This window comes from Hypanus sabinus, chromosome 26 (genome assembly GCF_030144855.1).
Source record: "Hypanus sabinus isolate sHypSab1 chromosome 26, sHypSab1.hap1, whole genome shotgun sequence".
In the NCBI taxonomy this organism is placed as follows: domain Eukaryota; kingdom Metazoa; phylum Chordata; class Chondrichthyes; order Myliobatiformes; family Dasyatidae; genus Hypanus; species Hypanus sabinus.
Genome location: NC_082731.1, coordinates 33,160,288 through 33,175,585, shown reverse-complemented (window position 1 = coordinate 33,175,585; position 15,298 = coordinate 33,160,288). Strand labels below are relative to the sequence as shown.

At 45.6% G+C, this 15,298-nt stretch overlaps 1 protein-coding gene across 2 annotated transcripts in view; it reads left to right on the top strand.

Moving 5' to 3' along the window:
- Positions 1-15,298, top strand: part of LOC132381418 (gremlin-1-like) — a 121,013-nt gene that overhangs the window by 1,253 nt on the left and 104,462 nt on the right. The window lies entirely within an intron of this gene.

The window sequence follows — 15,298 nt, the reverse complement described above, 5'->3', positions numbered from 1 at the left end:
AAAAAACTTTCTGGTTCTAGAGTTTTAAATCTTCTCTGGTTGAATCTATTTTAAATGCGTTTGTGTTCAGTGAAACATTTGTAAATACATACGCCAGCTCGTGTAGTCATCTTTAGCTCCTAGCGGCATTGATTTAACGTTGGAAACGTACGCACGCTTTTTATGTCCCATTGCTTTCATGCGCGTTCAGCTGCAAACTTCTGACTTCGGAACAAGATTGCGTCCATCCAGCGACCGCAGTTTCATACCCCCTGGGTCGGTCCGCCAGCTGCTGCCGTCTGTCTCCGGGAGATTTACGTACGGAAACAACGCGTCCAAAACGCGATTTCTTTCTCCCTCTCTTTGCGTCCGCCGAGGGTGCAATCTGGGCAGCGACACTCGGCGAGGCTCTGCCCCGGGGCGCGGCGTGTTCGGCGGCAGGTGGCCGGCGAGCTGCGCGCTGTTTTTCGGTCGTTGTCTCCGCCAGCAGCGCTCCGCGTCGACGCCCGCCTCTCTTCTCTCCTCCGAGTCGCTCTGGTTATCCAGTTGGTCGAACTTCCCACTCCACTCGGAGTGGGAACGCGCGGCAACCCCTCGGCAGGGCAAAGAAGCAGCCAACATTTCGCATCAATGCCTTCTCTACCTACAGGTGCGGCGCGATCTCCCGAGTGTTCTGTCTGTATTGAACGTTTCCAACACACGCGGCTTTTCCGTTTGTCTGCCAGTTCCTTATCTGGTCCTACTTAGAGCGGAGTTTCCTCTCTTACCCCGCCGTCGCGCTCTCTCTCCCACCCGGTTATCGCCCTCTCTCTCTCTCCCGTCTGCATTTGCTTCTCAGAATCAGAATCAGGTTTACTATCACCGGCTTACGTCGTGAAATTTGTTGTCTTTGCGGCAGCAGTACAATGCTAATGGCGGGGGGGGGGGGGATACTGAATTACAGTGAGGTATATAAAATAGTGGCATAAATAGTGCAAAAAATAGACATTTTAAAAGTAGTGAGGTAGTGTTCATGGGTCCGATGTCCATTCAGAAACCTGATGGTAGAGGGGAAGAAGCTGTTCCTGAATCAATAAGTGTGTGCCTTCAGGCTCCTGTACCTCCTTCCTGATGGTAGCAATGACCTGGGTGATGGGGGTCTTGAGGCTTCGCCCATTCCCAGCCGGATGGACGTGGCCCCCGTTCCGCCTGCAGCCTGGAGATCAGGCACTGTCCACTAACCGGCTGAAGCGACAGTCCCATGCAGTGAAGGGACTCATAACGAGTTAAACCGGTAACCTGGGTTGCTAGGGTCGGGGAGAGAGATTATTTCGCGTTAGTCTTTCAGGGACAATGTCGGGTCCACTTCAGACTGCCGTTAGAAGAAATCTGGGTATCTGTACCCAGTCAGGAAGGTGATCAATTGACCTACGTGAGTGCATTTAATCTTTGCTCATATGATGCCCGCGTTGACAGCAAAACCGGCATTATTTTTCACTTCACACCGCGCCGCGTCAGTATCCACGCAGCGGGTCCGGAGTCACTTTCGTGTGACTCGGGAGGAAGCGAACGGGGCTGGCTCAGCAAATACAGCCGCGGCCACACTGTCTGGTTCTGGTCCCGACCTTCGGCGCTGTCCGCGTGGAGTCCGCGCGTTCTCCCTGTGACAGTGAGGGGTTCTCCCGACTGCTGCGGTCACCCTCCCCCCCCCCCACATCCCAAAGAGACGTGCGGATTGCAGGAGGTGTAAATCTGTTCATGTAATTGTCTGTAAATTTAAAGGCACGAGAAATTCCGCTGACGCGGAGTAGCATACACACAAAATGTTGGGGGAACTTAGCAGGTCGGGGGTGGCGGGGGGTGGGGGTGCCCGTGGACAGCAGGAAGCAGCCCTGCTGAAAGATTGTGTGTGTGTGTGTGTGTGTGTGTGTGTGTGTGTGTGTGTGTGTGTAAAACAGCGTGCAAATGGGACATTTGATGGACTGGTGAAATAATACTGTCTTGGTGGTCGGTTTCGTGTTTAACGGTCGCGACACGAACTCAGTGAACGGAAAGGTTCCGTGGAGTTTTCTTGAAGGACTAGACAATGCAGCGAGTTCACGGTCGCTGGTAGTTTTTTTAAAATTCGTTTATGGAATTCATCATCGTCATGACCGCGATTGTTCTTGGCAAATTTTTTCTACAGAACTGGTTTGCCATTGCCTTCTTCTGGGCAGTGTCTTTACAAGACGGGTGACCCCAGCCATTATCAATACTCTTCAGAGATTGTCATTGGTAGCACAACCAGGACTTATGATAACTACCAGCTGCTCATACGACCTGCTCCCATGGCTTCACATTACCCTGCTCAGGGGGGCTAAGCAGGTGCTTCACCTTGCCCAAGGGTGACCTGCAGTCTAGCGGAGGGTAGGAGCGCTTTATAGAGACGTATCTCACCCCGCCACCCGGTTGAATTAGTTGAACTCAAATACCGCTGAGATGGGGCATAGAGCGTGTCCTGCTCAATAGGTCGGGCCTCTGTTGGCCCTGCAAGTTAATCAACGTGCTGCCATGCATGAATCACTTCAGTCCCCCGAGAGTCCCTGTTTGGTCGGAGGGAGTCGGTATAAAACGTTACAGCGGGGTTTGGTTGATGTTGCCAGACCACGGTACGGAGCGGCAGACCGGCGGAGTCAACCGGAGCATCTTGGAGCAGATTTAAGCGCCTGAAGTATCCAGCGCTGTCCTTATGAACCCCATCTCCGGCTGCCTTTATTCTGACATTTTTTGGGGCTACCTCACGGCGGCTTTGTCGATCTATTTATTTCATTGAACGCGGAACAGTCCTTCGCCGCCCGGCAACCCGCCGATTTAACCCGAGCCGAATCGCCGAACAATTTAGAATGACCAATTAACCTACTAAGTGGTTCATTTTTGGACTGTGGGAGAAAACAGGAGCACCCGGAGGAAACCCACGCGGTCACGGGAAGGAACGGACCACGTTGCTTACAAAAGACGCAGGAATTGAACACGAGAACCCCGACGCCCCGCTGACCTGTAATGACATCGCGCTGATGTACCAGTAACATCTCCAAAAACTAACACACAATGCATTGGCCGTTGCCATCTCCGTCGCCCTTTCAGTCTCTGGAAACCTGCAGGACATCACTCATCTCATTCTACGGATCTGTTTGCAGGAAGCACTGTCACAGGAAAGCAGCGTCCATCATCAGGGACCCCCACCACCCAGACCGTGCTGTTTTCTCACCGCTGCCATCAGGTAGAAGGTACAAGAGCCTCAGGACTCGCACAATCCGGTTCAAGAGCAGTTACTACCCCTCAACCATCAGCCTCTTGAACAAAAACTACGCTCAGTTGCCATTGAGAGTTTCCCAAGACCAACGATCTCACTTTACCGTCTTACCTCATGTTCTGGTTATTTATCGCCATCTACTTATATTCGCATTTGCACAGTTTGTTGTCTTCTGCACTCTGGTTGATCTTTCATTGATCCTGTTATCGATAAACTTCTATGCATTATTGAGTATGCCCGCAGGAAAATGAACCTCACGGCTGTATATGGTGATTTATATGTACTTTGAACTTTTCCCATTACTTGAACTTTGAACCTTTGAATCTTTTCCATAACTTGAACTTAATCAGTGTACATCAGCAGTCCAGGTCCTGAACTCTGGAATTCTGTCCCAAAAATTGCTTTCTCTCTGCAACACATTTTCCTTTATTAAAACCTCCTTTGCGTAACCTACCTCTTGGTGGTCTTGCATCTTACTGCCTGCCTTTACATTACTTTCTCCTGTAACCGTAACGCTTTATTCGGCAGACTGTTATCGTTTTATTTTATAGAATTTGAATTGGAATGAGGTTTATTATCACTGACACAGGTTGTGATACTTGCTGTTCAGAGACCATAACATATAGGAGCAGAATTAGGCCATTTGGCCCATCAAGTCTGCTCTGCCATCATATCATGGCTGATCCATATCCGCTCCCCCCTCCCACCCACAGCCCCAATCCCCTTGCCTTTGTGGCAGCAGTAAAGTGCAAGAATTAAAATTACTATAAGTAATGTAGGATGCAGGAACAACGGTGTGAAAGAGGAATAATGAGGTAATAATGCATACAAAATCCCGCAGGAACTCAGCAGGTCAGGCAGCATCTATGGAAATGAGTAAACCGTTGAAGATCAGTGCTGAGACTCTTCTTCATGGCTGGAGAGGAATGGGGAAGATGGCTGAATAAAAAGATGGGGGAGGGAAAATAGCTAGAAGGTGATAGGTGAAGCCAGGTGGGTGGGAAAGGTAAAGGGCTGGACAGGAAGGAATCTGATAGGAGAAAGGGAAGAGGAGGAGCACCAAAGGGAGGTGACAGGCAAGTGAGAAGAGGTAAGAGGCCAGACTGGGGGACTGAAGAAGAGAGAAGGAGAAGGGATTTGTTTTTACCAGAAAGAGAAATTGATATTCATTCCATCAGATTAGGGGCTACCCAGATGGAATATAAGGTGTTGCTCCTCCACCCTGAGGGTGGCTTCATCTTGGCACAAGTTGAGGCAATGGACCAACTTGTAGGAATGGGAACTGGAAGTAAAACGTTTGGCTACCGGGGATTTTCACTTGTGGCGGATGGAGTGGGGGTGCTCAAATGGGGGGATCCCCCCATTTGCAACGGATCTCACCTATGCCTCCGGAGTACCGGGCACAATAGATGGCCCCGGCAGATTCACAGGCAAAGTGTTGTCTCACTTGGAAGGACAGTTTGGGGCCCTGAATGGAGGTGAGGGAGGAGATGTTGAACTGATGATGATTTCAGGCAAAATAAACCATGAAGTGTGCAACGTTCAAATCACTGGAGCAAGTAAACAATTATGCAGGAAGTGTATTTGAAGTAATTATTAACATGCAGTCAATTCAAGTCTCTTAGAGGGAAGTAGCCTTATAGTGATCAAATATCAGACAGCTCCTTTGGGATGTTGACATGTGGAAAGAATGCCATTGGTTTATTGATCGTTACAGAATGTTTCTCCTGTGCTTCTCACTCTCTCCTCTCTCTCTTCCCCCTTTCCCAACCACGATTCCCCTCTCCCTGCCCCCTTCCCGCTCTCAGTCCACAACAGAGACCCAGATCAGAATCAGGTTTATCATCACTCACACATGTCATGGAATTTGTTTTCCCTTTGCGACAGCAGTATAGTGTACATAATACACAGAATTACTACAGTACTGTCTTAGACACCCTAGCTATATGTATATGTGCCTAAGACTTTTGCAGAGTTCTGTAGAGAGCAGTGGGGGCCTGGGACAAACTGCCATGGGTGGTGATGAAGGCAGATATGATAGAGGCGTTTAAGAGGCTATCAGAGAGATGATTGTAGGGAATGGCATGATATGGACCATGTACAGGTAGAAGTTAGTTACTGCCCATTGCGCTGTTGGTGTTTCGGGTTGCAAAAAAGATCCTCCATCTCTGTTGGTGTTCAGGGCTTCCTTTATCATGCCAGTAGCTTCCCCTCAGTTTTCACTACTGTAATCCCGGGTGGAGTCCCAGGAATACCGTCACACTCAGATGTAGAAGGATTCTTCATTGTTGTTTCCATGACAATTTTTTTTGACCAGTCAGCGTTGTTAGCCCTGAGCTGAACCCCCAAACCTGGAGGACCAGGAGACTGGCCTCTACCCTTTGACCTGTTGGCATGAGTGACTCTACCAAGGGTCAAAACATAAGGTCCTTACTCCAGCCAACATAGCTCTACAGGTCATTGAGGCATGCAAGCCTCCAAACTCTACGACAAGGTTGTGGTTCTCTTGGAGGACAGGCAGTGTCTTTACAGGAGGGGTGACCTCAGCCATTATCAATACTCTTCAGAGATTGTCTGCCTGGCGTCAGTGGTCGCATAATCAGGACTTGTGATCTGCACCGGCTACTCGTACGACCATCCACCACCTGCCCCCATGGCTTCACATGACCCTGATCGGAGGGGCTAAGCAGGTGCTACATCTCGCCCAAGGGTGACCTGCAGGCTAGCGGAAGGAAGTACAATTATTAAAAATTATTAGTAATTAATCAGATAACAAGCTAGTTATCAGAATCAGGTTTATTATCACCGGCATGTGACGTGAAATTTGTTAACTTAGCAGCAGCAGTTCAATGCAATACATAATCTGGCAGAGAGAAAAAATATATAATAAAGCATAATAATAATAATAAACAATTAAGTCAATAATGTATGTTGAATAGATTTTTAAAACATGCAAAAACAAAAATACTGTATATTTTTTAAAAAAGTGAGGTAGTGTCCAAAGCTTCAATCTCCATTTAGGAACCGGATGGCAGAGAGGAAGAAGCTGTTCCTGAATCGCTGAGTGTGTGTCTTCAGACTCCTGTACCTCCTTCCTGATGGTAACAGTGAGAAAAGAGCATGCCCTGGGTGCTGGAGGTCCTTAATAACAGACACTGCCTTTCTGAGACAGCATAATCTGACAAATTATTAATAATGCTCACCAAAAGTGTAAATGTTCTTCGATAATGTATTGGGATAATGGCCACCAGATAGTTGCCCACATACTTAGATGCCAAAAGAGTACTTCCCATTGGTGTACTGCACTCCACAGTGCCCTATCACTCACTGTGTAAGATCTACCCTGGTCAGTCTCCCAAAGTGCAACCAAGTTTCTGGAAAATAGAGGATTGCTGAAATATTCATTGAACATGTATATAGGTGATTACCTCTACTAACAGCTGAGGATCATGCTCATTGCTTACTCGGCTCTGGGAATTGGCTCAGTGTTTTGGTCTTGATCGGAGAATGAACTCATAGAAAAGTTGCCATTTTGTTGGATCCCAGTACCTTTGTGATCCAAAGGTTCTTCGGAAGTCAAGAACGAGGTATTGAACTTGCATTTGTTTTATTAAGTGTTTCAGGAGCAAAGAATGAACAAAGGAAGACAAACTGTGGTAACTTCTACTTTACAAAAAGACCACTTGACAACTTGATGGGCAAAGGAACATCTTTATCTGGGACAGCAAATGATATTTACAATACATAGGCTTCCAGGTACCTCGTGCGGCATGGGTGGAGGATCTATATACAACACAAACAAAATAGCAGCCATGGTTGTCTCATACCCAGATGAGATTTGACAAATTCCAGTCAGAGAGTCAGAGAAAAGTACAGACAGAAACAGGCCCTTCAGCCCATCTAGTCCATGCAGAACCATTTAAACTGCTTAGTCTCATCAACCTGCACCTGGACTGTACCGATCCATATACCTGTCCAAATTCCTCATGAGTGTTTAAATGGAACATAAATGAATTGCTCTGGCAGCTCATTCCACACTCTCACTACCCTCTGAGAGATGGAGTTCCCCCTCACATTCCCCTTAAACTTTTCACCTTTCAACCTTAGCCCATGACCTCTAGTTTGAGTCTCACCCAACCTCAGCAGAAAAAGCCTGCTTGCATTTATTCAATTTACACCCATCATAATTTTGAATACTTTCATCAAATCTCCCCTCAAGCTAATATGTTCAGGATATAAAGTTCTAACTTATTCAATCTTTCCTTATAACTCAGGCCCCACAATCCTGGCAAAATCCTTGTAAATTTTCCCTGTAGTCTTTCAAACTTATTTACATATTTCCTCTAGGAGGATGACCGGAACTGCACACACAATTCTCCAGATTAGGCCCCAGCAAAGTCTTATGCACCTCAACATAACATCCCAACTCCTGTACTCAGTACTTTGATCTGTACCAAAAGATTTCTTTACCACCCTGTCTACCTGTGATGCCACTTTCATTCAATTAGGAACCTATGTTCCCAGATCCCTTTGTTCCACAGTACTCTTCAGTGCCCGACCGTTCTCTGTATAAAGCCTACTCTGGTTGGTCCTTTTACCAAGCTTCTGTGAAAATAAAAAAATTACTGGAGAATTCACTGAACATGTGATTATATAAAAATACAAGCATAGGCAAGCATAGGAAAGTTAAACCACAAGGAAAATAACAACACTACACCTTAATTAACCAATGCCCATGCACATATTATATGCCCCTGTTATACACCCCTTCAGTAGTGATGTTAGTGCTTCAGATCTCTGCATTGATATCTCCGGCTTTCAGATTTTCTCTCCTTTAAGGTAGCAACTGCTTCCATTGTTTTTCAGGAACTTTCTGGTGGAGAATGATCCCAGAAACATTAACAAACTTGGTTGAATGTCAAATACACACTTGAAGCTCCTTAAGATATTTAATTACAAGTTACTGTTATTATCCATGACCTCTAGATAATGCATTGCAGCAACTGGAATCCCAGAGCCCTCAGGCAATGATAACGCACACATAGGTTGCCAAACAGGCAAGAAACGCTCTGAAACTTTCTCGTCCTACATAAAAGTGCGAAGCACAAAAGACTATAAAATTCTATTTAGTACATCCGGGCAATTACAAATAGAACAAAGTAATTCCTCTCTTGCACTTTCAGTCTCACTCCCTGGGAAAAAAATACGCAATCCAGTTTGGTCTTCGATTGGCACCATTCTCATTTCCGGCTCCAAGAGAATTCTATCCCATTTACCAACCTGTTGTGAAGTATACAAATCTTTTGTTATCGTCGGTCTTTTTAGAAATATGGCTGTCTTCTCTTTTTTTAAATATGTTGGTCTTTTTTTTAAATGGGCTCTTTTAGAGGTTTCTTTGTTTGTGGCTCCCTGTAAGGAGACAAACCTCAAGGTTGTTTCATGCACACGTTCTTGCTAAGAAACGTACTTTCAACTGTGCACTTTCAAAGTTGTGTCCCATAAACACAAGAGGTTCTGTGGATGCTCGACACATAAAAATGAGTGGAGGAACTCAGAAAGTCAGGCAGCATCAATGGAAAGGGAGAACCGGTCGATGTTTTGGGCCAAGTCTTGATGAAGGGTCTTGGCCAGAAAAGTTGACTGTGTCGAAAGGACATGGCTGTGGGTGAACCCAAGTGCTGGACACAGGCATGGAGGCAGGATCGGGAGGCATTAGCACGTCACAAGCGTGCAATAGGTATCCAGGAGAGTCTTGATATAGAGACGAGGTTCACGTGGAGAATCCAGGAAAATGATACGGAACTTAGAACTGACTGTCCTAAAGGACCGTGAACCGAGGTTACACACACCGGAGTCGACCAACAAACTGGCAGCTCCTTGTTTTGATTACAGGGTTTTTATTCTGCATTTATTGATGGAAGGCAGGTGTGTGTAATTAGTGGAACTGGGAATGATTGGAAATTAGACGAGAGGATTAAAGCCCAATTACTGAGGCAATAGCAAGGTGGGGAATTGCCAGACTGTTTATCCCTTTCCATTGAAGCTGCCTGACCTGCTGAGTCCCTCCAGCATTTTGTATGTGTTACTCTAAATCTGTGCCGTTTTAAGCCAATCACACTGCTGAGGATGTTGTTATCCACAAAGGTTGCCCCTTCATTGCCCTGTTTTCAGAATCCAAGTTGATGCCCCCAGTGTCGCTGACTTTGCCATGAGCAAATGCATTCTGCTGTCAGTTCTCATAACCCAGGGGTTGCTTCACTCTGCACACAGTGGCCACTTTGTTACGGATAGCTGCTCATTAATCCGAATTTCCAATCGGCCAATCATGTGGCAGCAACTCAGTACATGAAAGCATGAGGACGTGGTCACGAGGTTCAGTTGTTGTTCACAGCAGAGACTAGAATGGGGAAGAACTGTGATCTAAGTGATCTGCAATGACTGTTGGTGCCAGATGGGGTGGTTTGAGTATCTCAGAAATTGCTGATTTCCTAGGATTGTCGTGCACAATAGTCTCTAGAGTTTACAGAGAATAGCACAAAAAAAAAACTCCTGAAAAGACATCCAGTGAGTGACAATTCTGTGGATGAAAAAATGCCTTGGTAATGAGAGAAATATCGGGAGAGTGGCCACGCTGGTTCAAGTTGTCAGTAACTCAAACATACTGTGCATTACAATAGCGGTGTGCAAAAGAGCATCTCTTCTTTTTCCATTACTTATTAAATGTTTTGAAGAGGTAACAAAGAAGGTAGACAAGAGTAGTGAAGTGAATACAATGTACCGAGACTGGCCAAGGCCTTTGGAAAAGTGCCTCATATTATGAATAACATAAGAGAGCAGGAGACCTCAATAGAATGGACAATTGGCTTGAATGCAAGGTTCAACAGACCGAACAGAAGTAAAGAGTTGTCTTTCCAGAATGGCAGGAGGTGGAACTGGAGAAAATCTGCCAATGCTGGAAATCCAGTCTCTACTTTCTGCGAAGGCTGAGGAGAGTCCATCTCCCACCCCCCCCCCCCCCCAATCCTCATCACATTCTACAGGGGTTGTATTGAGAGCATCCTGAGCAGCTGCATCACTGCCCGGTTCGGAAATTGCACCATCTCGAATCTCAAAGCCCTGCAGCGGATAGTTAGGTCAGCTGAGAAGATCATCGGGGTCTCTGTTCCCGCCATTACGGATATTTACACTACGCACTGCATCCGCAAAGGAAACAACATTATGAAGGACCCCACGCACCCCTCATACGATCTCTTCTCCCTCCTGCCATCTGGGAAAAGGCACTGAAGCATTCGGGGTCTCACAACCAGACTATGTAACAGTTTCTTCCCCCAAGCTATCAGACTCCTCAATACCCGAAGCCTGGACTGACACCTATTGTCTTGTGTATTATTTATTGTAATGCCTGCACTGTTTTGTGCACTTTATGCAGTCCTGAGTAGGTCTGTAGTCTACTGTAGTTGTTTTTTCTCTCTGTGCTGTTTTTTATGTAGCTCAGTCTAGTTTTTATACTGTGTCATGTAACACCATGGTCCTGAAAAACATTGTCTCATTTTTACTACATACTGTACATAGCAGTTATGGTCAAAATGACAATAAAAGTGACTTGACTTGACTTGAAGATGCTGGAGGAACTTAGCAGGCCAGGCAACATCTATGGAGAAGAGTAAACAGTCTATGTTTTGGGCCGAGACCTTTCATCAGGACTCAGGCTGAAGGGTCTCGGCCTGACACGTCGACCGTTTACTCTTGAGGGAGACTGCTGGGACTAATCTACAATCTACAAGTATCTGGGGGTGCAGTTAGACGAGAAGCTAGACTGGACTGCCAACACAGATGCCCTGTGCAGGAAAGCACAGAGTCGACTGTACTTCCTCAGAAGGCTGGCGTCATTCAATGTTTGTAGTGAGATGCTTAAGATGTTCTATCGGTCAGTTGTGGAGAGCGCCCTCTTCTTTGTGGTGGTGTGCTGGGGAGGCAGCATTAAGAAGAGGGACGCCTCACGTCTTAATAAGCTGGTGAGGAAGGCGGGCTCTGTCGTGGGCACAGAACTGGAGAGTATGACATTGGTGGCAGAGCGGAGGGCGCTGAGTAGGATACGGTCAATCATGGAAAACCCTGAACATCCTCTGCACAGCACCATCCAGAGACAGAGAAGCAGCTTCAGCGGCAGGTTGCTGTCAATGCAATGCTCCTCAGACAGGATGAAGAGATCATTACTCCCCAACGCCATTCGACTCTACAATTCAACCACCAGGGGCAAGACATGTTAAAGTGCTGGGGTTAGGACTGAGCTTAAGTTACCACTCAATGCACTTTAGTAAACTATTTAAGAACTTTTTAAAAGCTATTTATTAATGCTTTTTGGGAGGGTGATTTTAGATGCATATCATATTTATACTGAGTTAAATACTGTATGTAATTAGTTTTGCTACAATAAGTGTATGGGACACTGGAAAAGTGTTGAATTTCCCCTTGGGGATGAATAAAGTATCTATCTATCTATCTATCAATCTAATCTGGCTCCCAGTTTTACTGATACCTTTATGTGCCTGCTATTTTGCATAAGCTATGTGTGCTTTGTGCTGTGTGTGACTGTTGGCACTATGTTTGGTACCTTGGCCTGGCGTAATACTGTTTCGTTTGGCTGTATTCATGGGTATTTATGTATGGTTGAATGACAATTAAATTTGAATTGAATTATATTAACAATTCAGACCAGATTCAAAACCACAGTTTCTAAATTTGACCGTAATAGCAAGTTGGGAAGGATCAACATGGCTAAGAACTGTAAAATCAAGAAGGTAGTAATAAACTTCAGGATTAGGAATATCAATGCACACAAAATGCTGGAGGAACTCGGCAGGACAGGTAGCATCTGTGGAGGGAAATGAACAGTCAATATTTCGGATTGGGACCTTTCATCAGGCTGGAGAGGAAGAGGGTAGAAGTCAGAATAAAAAGGGAGGGGTCATAGTACAGGCTAGTAGTTGACAGATGGTCCAGGTGAGAGGTAGAAGGTAGGAGGGTGGAGGGGGTTGAAAGGGAACAACATGAGAGGCTGGGAGGTGATAGGTTGAGAAGGCAAAGGCTGAAGAAGAAGGAACACACACAAAATCCTTGAGGAATTCAGCAGGACAGGCAGGTTGGAAGTGAATAGAAAGTCATTGTTTCCGACTGAGACCCTTCTTCAGGACTGGGAGAGAAAGGGGGAAGATGCCAGAATAAATGGGTGCAGGGAGGGGAAGGAGGCAGGTGAAGCCAGGTCGGTGGGAAAGGTCAAGGAGAGGAGCGTGGACCATTAGAGAAAGGGAAGTGGGGGGGAACCTAAGGGGGAAGTAAAAGGTGAGTGAGAAGAGCTAAAGGGTCAGAGTGTGGAGCAGGGAAGGGGGTTGAAATTTGTTTACCAGACATTCATGCCATCAGTGCGGAGGCTAGCCAGACAGAATGGAAGGTATTGCTCCTCCACCCTGAGAATATTGCCGTGTACCATTCATCTAGATCTTCTAATATACAGAAACAAACTGCAACAAATTCAGAGTGGCTGACATTATTAGTGCATTTATTATTCTGCTTTTAATAGGAGGTATGCTTCCAGCCAAGAAACATACGGAAAAATAGCCTCAATCTTTTGTTTCAACCAAAGCACTTTTATACGTTTTACAGAGTACAGTAATTATGTTGTTTCATTCCATTACATTCCTCTTTTATCTCATTCTGACATTTGTTCTTTAGGAGCTCTATCCTGTTTACCTCTGCTGTCAAAAAATCAACCCCAGCCATAAAACAAGTCTCCTGTCATAAAAAGACAGCTTCCTATCATAAAACACACACGGACTTGTAAGCTTCCTATCCGAACCAGCAAAGCACCTTGGGATTACATAGATTCCATTGTGTTCACATGCTTTTGCAAAAGTTACAACTTCGTAAAGACTTCGGGGTTACAGATGTATTTCCACAATATGAGAGGAGAAGGCATGGAACGAAGGGAAGGGGGTGGGGAACCAGGGGGAGGAAGGTGACGAGGATGGGCAAGTTGTGGGATGGGGTGAGGTGGGGAAGGGGAAAGAGAAGGGGTGAGGGGGTCACAGAGGGGAGTGGTTGCCAGAAATGAACCAGTGGAAGCTTGATGTAGAGAAGTGAGAGTTGTTACCTTTCAACAAGAAAAAATTAAGTCTCAGTTGTCTGGCAAATAGCAAGGGCTTGAAGAGTGAAGCAATAGCTTCAATGGTTCCATTTAATATCAGAGAATGTATGCGGTATACACCCTGAAATTCTTACTCTTCACTGACATCCACGAAACAGAAGAGCACCCCAAAGAATGAGTGACAGTAAGAACATTGGAATCCCCAAACCCCCTTCACCCCCCCAAGCACAAGCATCAACCACCAAGCAAGCAATACCAGAGCCCCCAGGAGAGACTCGTGCTCTGCAGTACAGAAAACTAATCGCTCACTGTACAAATGTAATGCAAGTTAAAAATGTCTCGTCCGTTTTACAAAACTGAGAATTAATTAAGTTTCATTAAGTTTTCATTGAATCTTGAAATATTAGAGGCAGTTGTGGTTTCCATCTATAAAGAGAATATGGAGGCTTTGGCGAGGATAGAGAAATGACTTACGAGCAGAATAGTTCATTATACCAGTCACAGAGGTCTAACAAAACTAAATCCGAATCAGATTTATTATCACTGATTTATAAGATGCACAATTTGTTGTTTTTGTGCTGCAGTAAAGTGCACGGGCATAAAATTACTATAAGTTACAAAAATAAATAAATGTTGCAGATGAAAGGAATAATGAAGTAGTGTTCATGGGTTCATGAACAGGTTGATGCTTTTATTTATTTATTTGGTTATTATTTACTGAGATACAACATGGAATAGGCCCTTCCAGCCCTTCAAGTTGGGCCGACCAGCAATCCCTCGATTTAACCCTAGCTGGATCACTGGACAGTTTACCATGACCAATTAACCTATCAGCCGGTACGTCTTTGGACTACAGGAGGAAACTGGAGCAACCTGAGGAAACCCACACACTCATGGGGAAAACGTACAACCTCCTTGTGGACTGGGTCAGTAGTACTGTGAAGCGTGGTGTTCACCACTATGTGCCTCCCAATGATGGAGGTGAATATGTCATTCCTACATCATTGAGTGTGTGCCTTCAGGCTTCTGTACCATCTCCCCAATGGCAGTAACGAGAAGATGGCATGTCCCAGTTTGTGAGGGTCCTTTGCGATGGTTGCCACCTCGTTGATGGCGTCCTTGATGGTGGAGAACTTTGTGCCCGTGATGGAGCTGACAGAGTTCTCTTTCCTCTTTAAAGACTGAATCTCTTTTCACTTGGAAGGCGGCATCTGGGTCAGTATTTAAAGTTATGAAAGGCTTTTTTGTACATGGAGAGAGGTTCTTATCCAGTATCTCTTCCATCCAGTTGTTGGGAAGAGAGATTAGATAAGGAACTCAGAAGGAATAACCCTTCTGGATGGAGTGATTGGAAAATGGAGCAAATGAGGTAGGTTATTTAGATTCATGCAAGACGATGCTGAATAAACCTCTCACTCAATGTTAGCAAGACCAAGGATTGTTGACTCCAGGAGGAAATTGGAGGTCCCTGGGCCAATCCTCATCGGGAGATCAGAGCTGGAGAGGGTCAGCCACTTTAAATTGCTTGGTCTTATCACTTCAGATGAGATGTCCTGGGCCCAGTATGTAAGTGCGATTACCAAGAAAGTACGGCAGCACCTCGACTTTCTTAGAAGTTTGCAAAGATTCGGCATGACTTTGACAAACTTCTATTGATATATGATGGCCAGTATATTGACTGGCTGCATCACAGCCTGATAGAGAAACACCAATGCCCTTGGATGGAAAATCCTACAAAGAGTAGTGGGTACGGTCCATCCATCATGGTTAAAGCCCTTCCCACTATTGAGCACATCTACATGGTGTTGCTGCAGGAAAGCAGCATCCATCATCAAAGACCCCCACCACTCACGTCATGCTCTCTTCTCACTGCTTCCATCAGGAAGAAGGTACAGAAGCCTCAG